Here is a 13335-nt window from a genome sequence, read left to right as displayed (position 1 = left end):
CCTTGTGGCTGCCCCCATACAGTATAACGTCTCCTCGTGGCTGCCCCCCATACAGTGTAACGTCTCCTTGTGGCTGCCCCCCATACAGTGTAACGTCTCCTTGTGGCTGCCCCCCATACAGTGTAACGTCTCCTTGTGGCTGCCCCCATACAGTATAACGTCTCCTTGTGGCTGCCCCCATACAGTATAACGTCTCCTTGTGGCTGTCCCCATACAGTATAACGTCTCCTTGTGGCTGCCCCCATACAGTGTAACGTCTCCTTGTGGCTGCCCCCCATACAGTATAACGTCTCCTTGTGGCTGCCCCCCATACAGTGTAACGTCTCCTTGGAATGTTATAGTTCTGTTTTTGGGCCTTTTGGTTGGTCAGTGGTCAGAAAATACATGTGTGTGTATTTTATTGTTAAAATTAGTATCGGTAATTGGTATCGGTGAGTACTTAAATAAAAGTATCGGTACTCGTACTCAGTCTTAAAAAAATGGTATCGGGACATCCCTAATAAACGCTGCTCTTATTCTAAGTATTTAGAGGCAATGACGACAGAAATTCGGTGCGCAGGCGCATTTCTCTCAATGGAACAGTTTGCGTTCCACAGTTAACCAGGCGCATGTCAATGACGTCAGACGCCGGAAGACACGAGGCAGACGCGATATAACTGGCGTCTTGCAGTCAGTTTCCTCTATGCCACCAACGAGCGTACACTACTTACTCAGGATAAGGTATGTTTATGTATTATTATCATGAGCTTGTTTTAAGAAGAAGATATTGTTTGTTTGGGTGTAATGGCGGATATCATTATTTTTTCATGGCTCTGCATTCGATTTTTCAAAGGTTCTCTAATTGTCTTGTTATTCATATGGAGATTTCCACTAGGTTATTCTGTTATATCAGTATATTATGTGCAGTGCTTTGAGAATTCTATGGATATCCTTCATATATAATCCATTAAGTTTGGTATTAACCCTTTATTTTTTGACTAAACTGTGCACTCATTGATTTGGGACTTATTACCTAAAGCCAGTACTTATTCTAGACGTACCCTATGAAGTATACAATATTGGTACTATCTACATTGATTTCTATGAGACATATTATTATTATCATTATGTTATTTATTGTTTATTGTGACCCAATATTTTACTTATACCATATATTTACTTGTATTTCTATAGGCCGTGATCAAGGTCCCGGGTGGACCGAAACGTTGGCCCTGATTTTTCTATGTGATGATCAAAGTTGGTATTGGCAAATATTGGCAAATATTAACAAAATAAAATACATATATTCTTGAGCATAATTTGGAGAGTGCCGTGGATACGTCAATAAAATATAACCTGTCCTATTTTTTTCATGGAAAACGGATCACGGACCCATTCAAGTCAATGGGACCGTGAAAAAACGCGGAGGCACACAAGTTTGTCATCCGCATCCGCGCGTTTTTTTCCTATCATTTGCATGGCAAACTTGACTTAGACTTTTTTTTACTTTCCTTCATGTCTGGTGATCTTTCAAAAATAAAGTTAGACACACGGAAACAAAAACGGAAACAGATCACGGAACAACGGAACCCCATTTTACGGAACGGAACACAACAACGGTCGTGTGCATGAGGCCTTAGGCTGAGGTTTCCTCAGTTCTGGGTCAGCTCTCCTGGTGTGTGTTGTCTTGTCCTGCTCCTTGTTGGTACTCACTCTCCCATGCTGTTGACCCATGGGATCCGTGTCTGTCTGTCTGTATGTGCTCTGTGGGTTTCCTACTTGTTCATTCCCGTCCTCTTTCCTGTCTTTCTGTTATCTGTTCTGCCAGTTATGTTTTAGTTACCTTGTGTGTATTCGTATGTCTCTGTTCAGCAAGCCCTTGCTGCAGCACGCCTAGCTGCAGAGTGCTATGGGCAAGGCCACGCAGTATACCACTGGTGGAGCTATTCCTTCTCTGCTCATTGCCACTCCTGTTCCCTTGCGTGAACTCCTGCTTGTGTTTTTAGTTGCCTGCTTGTATTTGCCTGTTTGTTATGTTATATGTCTCTGTTCAGCAAGCCCTTGCTGCAGCGTGCCTTGCTGCAGAGTGCTATGGGCAAGGCCACGCAGTATACCACTGGTGGAGCTAGTCCTTCTCTGCTCATTGCCACTCCTGTTCCCTTGCGTGAACTCCTGCTTGTATTTTTAGTTGCCTGTTTGTTTATGTTTGCCTATGTACCGTCGGTACCTTCTGGTACCTGTTGTCCATTTGCTCCTGTTGTCACTGTCTAGTTCACACTCCAGAGTGGACCCAACTGCAACTCCCTGCGGCAAAGCCTAACCCTACCATCGGGGGCCCTAGTGAATACCAGGAGTTGCTTAGTCACGCCCCTCTGGAGTATTACTAGACAGTGGCGCAGTGGGGGTTTTCCTCCCACTGTGTGGACGGTACATAGAGCTCTCAATTTCCCTGTGTTTCCCTTCTTGGATTCTGTTTGTGCAATAAACTCTGTTGTGACTGTACCGTATTGCTGTATGTCTTTTCTTGATGACGCAGAGGTCTTTCCTGGGACCTCCCACTCGTGACACCTACCTTAGACAATCGCCCCCCAAAAAAAAAAAACTATGGCTTTCAGAGTCACTAAAACATGATTTTTTTTGTTTCAAAAATATCATTCTGAAAAACTTTAATAAATTCAAAAAAGTATACATATTAGGTATCGTCGCATCCATAAGAACCTGCTGTATAAAAGTATCACATGACCTAACCCCTCATTCGAACACCGTAAAAAAAAAAGAGTGTGTCAAAAAAGCAATTTTTTGTCACCTTACATCACAAAAAGTGTAAAACCAAGCGATCAAAAAGTCATACACACCCCAAAATTGTACAAATAAAACCGCCTTCTCATACCGAAAAAAATTAGCCCCTACATAAGACAGTTGCCCAAAAAATAAAATAAAATATGGCTTTCAGAATATGGAGACACAAAAAAATTATTATTTAAAAAAATGCTTTATTATGTAAAACTGAAATAAACAACAATTTTTTTTGTCATTTTTGGTATTGTCCCGTCCGTAACAACCTGCTCTATAAAATACCACATGATCTAACCATTCAGATGAACATTGTAAATAACAAAATAAAAACGGTGCCAAAACGGCTATTTTTTGTTACCTTGCCTCACAAAAAGTGTAATATAGAGCAACCAAAAATCATATGTACCTTAAAATAGTACCAACAAAACTGCCACCTTATCCCGTAGTTTCCAAAATGGGGTATTTTTTTTGAGTTTCTACTCTAGGGGTGCATCAGGGGGTCTTCAAATGTGACATGGCAACTTAAAATGATCCCAGTGAAATCTGCCTTCCAAAAACCATATGGCGTTCCTTTCCTTCTGCCCCCTGCCGTGTGCCCGTACAGCAGTTTACGACCACATATGGGGTGTTTCTGTAACCTACAGAATCATGGCAATAAATATTGAGTTTTGTTTGGCTGTTAACCCTTGCTTTGTTCCTGGAAAAAATGGATTAACCGCCTCCGGACCGCCTATCGCGGATCGCGTTCCGGAGGCGGCAGCTCTGCGCAGAGTCACGCATATACGCGTCATCTCGCGAGACGCGAGATTTCGCTCAAAGCCAGCCCGCGCATGCGCATTGCGGGCCGGCAAAAGTTTAAGAAGTATTTAGTCAGCAACCTGCCAGCCAATGATCGTTGCTGGCAGGTTGCTGATTTTTAAAAAATTGAATCAGAAGCCATCTAACATCTTATATTTGTAAATATAAGGTGTTAAATGGCTTCTCTGCTCCTCTGCAGGTCCTTTTGGTCGGTTGGTTCCAGCAGAGGAGCAGACATCACAGTGAGTACACCCAACACCACACTTAGCCCCCAGATCACCCCCCATCACCCCAATTAACCCCTTAATCACCCCTTGATCGCCCCTGTCAATCACTAGTGAAAGAGAAAAAAGTGATCAGTGTAAACTGTCACTTTTTTTTTCACTAGTATTGACGGTTAGGTTTAGGATAGTTTAGGTCCCTTGGTTAGGTAGTTTAGTGTCAGTTAGCGCCCAGCCCAACGCACCGCAGTCACTGATTCGCTGATTAGCGTATCGCTAATCAGCATTTGTACTTTTATAGTATCTGTAAGTGATCAAAACTGATCACAGTCAGATCTATAATTGTATTAGTGTCACCTTAGTTCACCCTCCACCCAAAACGCAGTGTTTACCCGATCAGGCCTGATCGGTCGCCCACACGTGCGTTCACCCACGCCCGCCCCGCCGCAGTGACAAAAAATTTTTTTTTTTTTTATCACTGCACAATCACTTTACAAGCGCTGCGACGATAAAAAAAATCAGTTTTGATATTTTTTAGCAATCGCAGCGGCCTCCGGTACTTCGCTAGCCTCCCATTTGTAAGACAGGCTTGCTTTTTTTCTTGGGTAGTCTCAGGGAATACCCCTAAATTTAGTAGTCCAAATGTCAAACAGGGGGTATTCTTCTGAAGAGGCCTACAGGCTTCTGACCCAGTCGGATGAGGAATGGGAACCCTCATCTGACGAATCTAGCGAGTCAGAATATGAACCTGTAGAAAGCAGTGGCAGTCTGACCCAAAGTTCGGACGAGGAGGTTGAGGTCCCTGATAGCACCAGGCGTACCGGCCCTGTGTCGCTAGACCACAGGTTGCGCAGGATCCGCTTCAAGAGCAGCAGAGTGGGGCTGGCGCTGTCGGATTACGTGGTGAGGCATACACCAGCAGCGCAGCCCTCCCTGGACCTATTACCAGCACTGCCGTACAACATGGTGAAGTGGCGAGCACCAGAAGGGCAGTTGAAGCTGGTACGGTGGCACGTGCAGTAGTTACCCCGTCGCAGCCACCGCACAGACAGGCCCGTAGAGCCCCTAGAGTCCCTGAGGTGCTGGCAAACCCTGATTGGCAGTCCCCAACTTCAGCCGCACCTGTAGTTCCCCCTTTCACCGCCCAGTCTGGAGTTCGGGTTGAGACAGCTCAGATCGGTTTGGCACTGGGATTTTTTGAGCTGCCACTCAATTTATAGCCGCCAACCCAGGAAGCTATTATGCCCAGCCTTTCCGGTGGAAACCAGTCAAGTTTCCGAATTAAAAACTTTTCTGGGCCTTCTCCTGAACATGGGTCTAACCAAAAAGCATGAAATGCGGTCATATTGGTCCACATTTCCCGATTCATCACATGCCCATGTTCTCTGCTACTATGTCCAGGGTACGTTTTGAGACCATCCTTCGTTTCCTGCACTTTAGCAACAACTGCACCTCTCATCCCAGATGCCACCCAGCTTTTGACCAGCTCCACAAAATTTGGCCCCTCATAGACCACTTCAACCAGAAATTTGCAGATGTGTATACCCCTGAGCAAAACATCTGCATAGACGAGTCCCTTATACAATTTTTACACAAGTGTGCCCCTCTTTAGGCATTTGTTCCTAGAACAGATTGGCTGCTGTGGCACCGTGCGACCTAGTCGCCGGGGCTTCCCCCAACGGCTTGTTACCACCCGTCTTGCAAGGAGGGAGAGGGCTGCCTTGTGTAACGAAGAACTGCTCGCGGTGAAATGGAGAGACAAGCGTGACGTTTACATGCTCTCCTCCATTCACGCAGACACGACAATATAAATTGAACGGGCAACCCGTGTCATTGAAAAGCCCCTCTCAGTCCACGACTATAATGCGCTCATGGGAGGGGTGGACTTCAATGACCAGATGTTGGCTCCCTATTTAGTTTCCCGACGCACCAGACGCTGGTATAAGAAGGTGTCTGTATATTTGATTCAATTGGCGATGTACAATAGTTTTGTTCTCTACAGTAAGGCTGGGAGAACACGATCCTTCCTCAAATTTAAGGAAGAGATCATCGCGAACCTCCTGTATCCAGGAGGTTCCGTGGCCCCATCCACCAGTGTAGTGAGCCGTCTACACGAGCGACATTTCCCCAGTGTCGTTGCTGGTACCTCAACCCAACCGTCACCCCGAAAAAGATGTCGTGTCTGTAGCAGGAGTGGAATAAGGCGTGACACCCGCTATTTCTGTCCTTACTGCCCTGACCACCCTGCCCTATGCTTTGGAGAGTGTTTCCGGAAGTACCACACACAGGTACACTTAGCATAGGGATTGCATCTCACAGGACAGGCACAGAGGGCTATTAGGGCCCTTTTACTCACAGCTGCTGCAAACTTATCCTTTCACCTGGGATAAAGTGCATAATGTACTTCGCCACATCTTTGGGCAATTTGCGCTTTGCACATTGTCCCATGGGGAAGTAGAGGTTTGTCCTATAAAGGTAAAAAAAACACAAAAAAAAAAACACCGCTAAGCAAAAAAGTTAACGTTCAGTTCAAAAAGTTTAATAAAGTTTATATGTTCCGTTCAAATTTTATTATAAAGTTTTTTTTTTTTACCTTTCAGGTGGACCAACCGATGAACCAGCTGCAGAACTGATGTGCATTCTGACAGAAGCATTGCGCTGCTGTCAGATTACTCAAAAGTCAGTGTATGCGGCGCTGCAAGACGAGATTTCTCCTCTGCAGTAAAAGATACGTTTGCCGAGGCATATGAGCTGAGGAGGTGGCGGTGTTCATATACTTTGGCAAACACTTTGTATTTAAAAAATAAATAAATCCCGGCAATGATTTATTCATCCACATCGATTGATGTGAATGGAGAAATCGGGTTTGCCAGGGCATACGAGCTAAGTGGGTATGGATGTTGGGCGGAGCTCCTATATCCTGGCAGACGCCTTTCCCCTCCTTTTTTTTTTTTGGCAGAGATTTTTTCATCCACATTGATCGATGCGAATGAAGAAATGTGCCGTTCATTTTTTCTTTCAGCCCAGAGGCTGAACGGAAAAAAATAAATCTCATTACCCGTATGCTCAATATAAGGAGAATAGCAGAAACTCCTAATGCTGGCCATACATGTAATGATTGCGGAGTCCCTCAAATGCCAGGGCAGTACAAACACCCCACAAATGACCCCATTTTGGAAAGAAGACACCCCAAGGTATTCACTGAGGGGGCATATTGAGTCCATGAAAGATTGAAATTTTTGTCCCAAGTTAGCGGAAAGGGAGACTTTGTGAGAAAAAACAAAAAAAAATCTATTTCCGCTAACTTGTGGCAAATTTTTTTTTTTTCTATGAACTCGCCATGCCCCTCATTGAATACCTTGGGGTGTCTTCTTTACAAAATGGGGTCACATGTGGCGTATTTATACTGCCCTGGCATTTTAGGGGCCCTAAAGTGTGAGAAGAATTCTGGGATCCAAATGTCTAAAAATGCCCTCCTAAAAGGAATGTGGGCCCCTTTGCGCATCTAGGCTGCAAAAAAGTGTCACACATGTGGTATCGCCGTACTCAGGAGAAGTTGGGAAATGTGTTTTGAGGTGTTATTTTACATATACCCATGCTGGGTGAGAGAAATATCTTGGTCAAATGCCAACTTTGTATAATAAAATGGGAAAAGTTGTCTTTTCCCACGCATTTGGGCCCCTAAATTGCCAGGGCAGTATAACTACCCCACAAGTGACCCCATTTTGGAAAGAAGACACCCCAAGGTATTTCGTGATGGGCATAGTGAGTTCATGGAAGTTTTTATTTTTTGTCACAAGTTAGTGGAATATGAGACTTTGTAAGAAAAAAAAAAATCATCATTTTCCGCTAACTTGTGACAAAAAATAAAAAATTCTAGGAACTCGCCATGCCCCTCACGGAATACCTTGGGGTGTCTTCTTTCCAAAATGGGGTCACTTGTGGGGTAGTTATACTGCCCTGGCATTCTAGGGGCCCTAATGTGTGGTAAGTAGTTTGAAATCAAAATGTGTAAAAAATGACCTGTGAAATCCTAAAGGTGCTCTTTGGAATGTGGGCCCCTTTGCCCACCTAGGCTGCAAAAAAAGTGTCACACATGTGGTATTGCCGTACTCAGGAGAAGTTGGGCAATGTGTTTTGGGGTGTCATTTTACATATACCCATGCTGGGTGAGATAAATATCTTGGTCAAATGCCAACTTTGTATAAAAAAATGGGAAAAGTTGTCTTTTGCCAAGATATTTCTCTCACCCAGCATGGGTATATGTAAAATGACACCCCAAAACACATTGCCCAACTTCTCCTGAGTATGGCAATACCACATGTGTGACACTTTTTTGCAGCCTAGGTGGGCAAAGGGGCCCACATTCCAAAGAACACCTTACGTTTTCACCGGCCATTTTTTACAGATTTTGATTTCAAACTACTTCGCACGCATTTGGGCCCCTAAAATGCCAGGGCAGTATAACTACCCCACAAGTGACCCCATTTTGGAAAGAAGACACCCCAAGGTATTTCGTGACGGGCATAGTGAGTTCATGGAAGTTTTTATTTTTTGTCACAAGTTAGTGGAATATGAGACCTAGTAAGAAAAAAAAAAATCATCATTTTCCGCTAACTTGTGACAAAAAATAAAAAATTCTAGGAACTCGCCATGCCCCTCACGGAATACCCTGGGGTGTCTTCTTTCCAAAATGGGGTCATTTGTGGGGTAGTTATACTGCCCTGGCATTCTAGGGGCCCTAATGTGTGGTAAGTAGTTTGAAATCAAAATGTGTAAAAAATGACCTGTGAAATCCTAAAGGTGCTCTTTGGAATGTGGGCCCCTTTGCCCACCTAGGCTGCAAAAAAGTGTCACACATGTGGTATTGCCGTACTCAGGAGAAGTTGGGCAATGTGTTTTGGGGTGTCATTTTACATATACCCATGCTGGGTGAGATAAATATCTTGGTCAAATGCCAACTTTGTATAAAAAAAATGGGAAAAGTTGTCTTTTGCCAAAATATTTCTCTCACCCAGCATGGGTATATGTAAAATGACACCCCAAAACACATTGCCCAACTTTTCCTGAGTACGGCAATACCACATGTGTGACACTTTTTTGCAGCCTAGGTGGGCAAAGGGGCCCACATTCCAAAGAGCACCTTTAGGATTTCACCGGCCATTTTTTACAGATTTTGATTTCAAACTACTTTGCACGCATTTGGGCCCCTAAAATGCCAGGGCAGTATAACTACCCCACAAGTGACCCCATTTTGGAAAGAAGACACCCCAAGGTATTTCGTGATGGGCATAGTGAGTTCATGGAAGTTTTTATTTTTTGTCACAAGTTAGTGGAATATGAGACTTTGTAAGAAAAAAAAAATCATCATTTTCCGCTAACTTGTGACAAAAAATAAAAAGTTCTATGAACTCACTATGCCCATCAGCGAATACCTTAGGGTGTCTACTTTCCGAAATGGGGTCATTTGTGGGGTGTTTGTACTGTCTGGCCATTGTAGAACCTCAGGAAACATGACAGGTGCTCAGAAAGTCAGAGCTGCTTCAAAAAGCGGAAATTCACATTTTTGTACCATAGTTTGTAAACGCTATAACTTTTACCCAAACCATTTTTTTTTTTTTTACCCAAACATTTTTTTTAATCAAAGACATGTAGAACAATAAATTTAGAGAAAAATGTATATATGGATGTCGTTTTTTTTGCAAAATTTTACAACTGAAAGTGAAAAATGTAATTTTTTTGCAAAAAAATCATTAAATTTCGATTAATAACAAAAAAAGTAAAAATGTCAGCTGCAATGAAATACCACCAAATGAAAGCTCTATTAATGAGAAGAAAAGGAGGTAAAATTCATTTGGGTGGTAAGTTGCATGACCGAGCAATAAACGGTGAAAGTAGTGTAGTGCAGAAGTGTAAAAAGTGGCCTGGTCATTAAGGGTGTTTAAGCTAAGGGGGCTGAAGTGGTTAAAATGGAAAATCTGCCAAAAATGTGAAATTCTGAAATACACCTAAAAGGTTAACAAAGTTTGAAAAATCTGTTTTGAATACCTTGGAGGGTGTATTTTCCAAAACGGGGTCACTTTTTTGGAGTTTCTACTCTAGGGGCGCATCAGGGGGTCTTCAAATGTGACATGGCAGCTTAAAATTATCCCAGTGAAATCTGCATTCCTTTCCTTCTGCGCCCTGCCGTGTGCCCATACAGCAGTTTACGATGACATATGGGTGTTTCTGTAAACAACAGAATCATGGCAATAAATATTGAGTTTTGTTTGGCTGTTAACCCTTGCTTTGTTAGAGGAAAAAACATGATTAAAATGGAATATCTGCCAAAAAAGTCAAATTCTGAAATTTAATCTCCATGTCCATTAATTCTTGTGGAACACCTAAAGGGTTAACAAAGTTTGTAAAATCAGTTTTGAATACCTTGAGGGGTGTGGTTTCTAAAATGGGGTCATTTTTGGGTGGTTTCTATTATGTAAGCCTCACAAAGTGACTTCAGACTTGAACTGGTCCTTGAAAAGCCTTCTAACGTCCCCAGAAATTAAAATGCCATTCACAAAATGATCCAAACATGAAGTAGACATATTGGAAATGTAAAGTAATAACTATATTCAGAGTTATTACTATCTATTCTAAAAGTAGAGAAATAGAAATTTGCAAATTTTTCCAAATTTTTGGTAAATTTTGCATTTTTTGATAAATAAAATGAATATTTTTACTCAATTTTACCACTGTCATGAAGTACAATATATGACGAGAAAACATGGTAGGGCCCTTAGGGTACTTTCACACTAGCGTTAGTGTGATCCGGCAGGCAGTTCCGTCGTCAGAGCTGCCTGCCGGATTCGCAGATCAGTATGACAACCCACAGCATTTGTAGACGGATCCGTCTACAAATGCATTGCAAGAGCGGATCCGTCTCTCCACTTGCGGATGGATGGATCTGTCTTGCAGTCTTTTTCCCAGTTTTCCTGCAGACCGGAAGGACGGATCCGTCCTTCAGTTGTTTTGCAATGCCGGATCCGGCACTAATGCAAGTCAATGGGAATTAATGCTAGATACGGCATTCCGGCGACTGATCAGGCATTTTGGACGGACATAATACCGCAGCATCATGTAGTATTATGTCCGGCCAAAACGACTGACAGTGACTGAACAGAAGGCATAGTGATGCAAACTGAACAGATTTCTATCTATTCAGAATGCATTGGGATATGCCTAATCAGTTCTTTACCAGCATAGAGCCCTTTTGACGGAACTCTATGCCGGAAAAGAATAACGCTAGTGTGAAAGTACCTTTAAGGGGTTAAACAATATTAAACGGGTTAATTATGGCTAAATAGACACAAAGTGACATGAGCGCTACCGCTGTATCAATCCCTCATTCCCCAGATGTAGGAACTGCGGACCGCTGCTGGGTAAGTAAACTAGAGTCCGGGGTCCTGATTCTGTTAAAACATATATGTAGGTAAGAAATACAATAGTAATACCCGCGCTGGTTTGAGAGATAGAATGAGAATGTTGGTAAGAGTACTGATTATATAGGCGTATTCTCACCAAAGCCATAAATCTTAAGGTTGAAACCATAGATGATATAGTCAAAGCTTGTGTAGTTCTACATAACTATCGTTTATCAGAGGAACCACTGCGCCTGGACCCACAAGAGGTTGATTGCACACTCACCAGGCTGTAACATCTGGGATATCGTTTAACCCTTGCTGTGGCCCGAATGAGGGACAGTTTTGCCGATTACTTTGTTTCTGAAGCGGACAGAGTGAGTTGGAAGGATACTGTTGTTTAATATTGTAGGTAAGAAATACAATAGTAACACCCACACTGGTTTGAGAGAGAGAATGAGAATGTTGGTAAGAGTACTGTGTATATCGGTTCAAAAATGCTGTTGTTAAATGTAATGTTTATAAGAACATGATTTCTACCTGTCCAGAAGATGAGGGGTAAGGTAGTGTTCTTGCTACAGTTGCCTCCAGTGAAGCAATGCAATTCTTACCGGAGAGCTTCTGGCTCAACTTCCTATGCGCGTGACGCTCAGGCCGGTAGCTGACGCGCACGTGGAGGAGGCGGCAGGTAAAAGGTTTGGAAACGTGTTGTGTGACGTCACAACACTGCTACGGAGGCTTCCAGGGGACAACATTCATCCAAAGCATTTCAGAACCACCAGGTTCCTTCGTCAGGGATGGTGTAAGTTACTTATCCTATGGGTAAAATAGGCATCCACTTTCCATAGCAACACCTGCACATTCCACCGGAGTTTTCGTACATATTACTTCCACTTTGGTGGGCAGTCATGCTCCTGTCACCAAATTTCAATCAACATTTATATATAAAACGCCAACTAATGTATGGTATATAATATGGTCTGTCACTAAAAGGCAAACAGTTCAATCTCCTGGTTCAGACCTCTTGGCGCTAGGCTATTCAGTCTTAATATTCACTTACTTTCACTGCGAGATTTTTGTTTAATGAAATCTCCCCCCCCCCCTTATATTTGCTTTAACCCTATCAATGCCCCCAAATGAAGAATCTGTAAAATTACCTGCATAGTGTCGTGACAGTGGATGTCTGTTGAATTTTTTATGTATATTTTTAATATGTTCCCCAATACTGTTTTTCATCATCCTTTTGGTTCTAACTATATACATTTTCTGACAGGGGCATCTAATATAGTAAATCACTTGCAGGTAATGTGGTGGTCGATTTTATACACATATAGATCATCCCTTATTTCAAGGATAGGATTTTTTGTCTTTTTATTGACAAGTCTACAATTCCTACATATTTTACAGGGAAAAAAACCTTTTCTGCAACTATTCATGTTAGTGGATTTTCCATTCTGGACAGATGTTATAGAAGGAGCTACTAAGTGGGCCAAATTTGGCGCTTTCCTAGAACAAAAAAATTGGACGTACAGGGATCTTATCTCCTATCACCTTATCCTGTCTCAGAATGTCCCAGTGACGTCCCACAATCTTTTTAACGGCTCGTTGTCCTTCACTATATCTTATTGTTATGGGGACCTTTATGTAGTTTGCTTTGTTACTACCTTCATCATTTGTTTCATTTATGGGTTTCTCCTTTAAAAGTACATTCCAGTCAAGGTCTCAAATTTGCCCCCACGTCTAAATTTTGCCCTTTTGACGCCTTTAGGGTCCATTCACACATCCGCAATTTCTTCCGCATTTTGCGGAACGGAATTGCGGACCCACTCATTTCTATGGGGCAGCACGACATGCTGCCCGTATCCGGAATTGAGGCTCCGCACTTCCGGGTCCGCAATTCCAATCCCGAAAAATATAGAACATGTCATATTCCTGTCTTCAATTGTGGACAAGAATAGGCATTTTCTATTAAGTGCCGGCGATGTCCGTGTTTTGCAGATCCACACACACGGACGTGTGAATGGACCCTTATAGGAATAAAAAAAATTCTCATGTAATCTGGCCCTCAAGAAACATTTTATGAAGAAGGATGCAATAATAATGAAAAATAGTAGACTAGCTGAAACAAAGAGAACAAACCCTAA

Source organism: Bufo bufo, chromosome 1 (assembly GCF_905171765.1).
Source record: "Bufo bufo chromosome 1, aBufBuf1.1, whole genome shotgun sequence".
NCBI classification, from domain to species: Eukaryota; Metazoa; Chordata; class Amphibia; order Anura; family Bufonidae; genus Bufo; species Bufo bufo.
The sequence above is the reverse complement of the archived record's forward strand: the minus strand, read 5'-3'. Positions refer to the sequence as shown.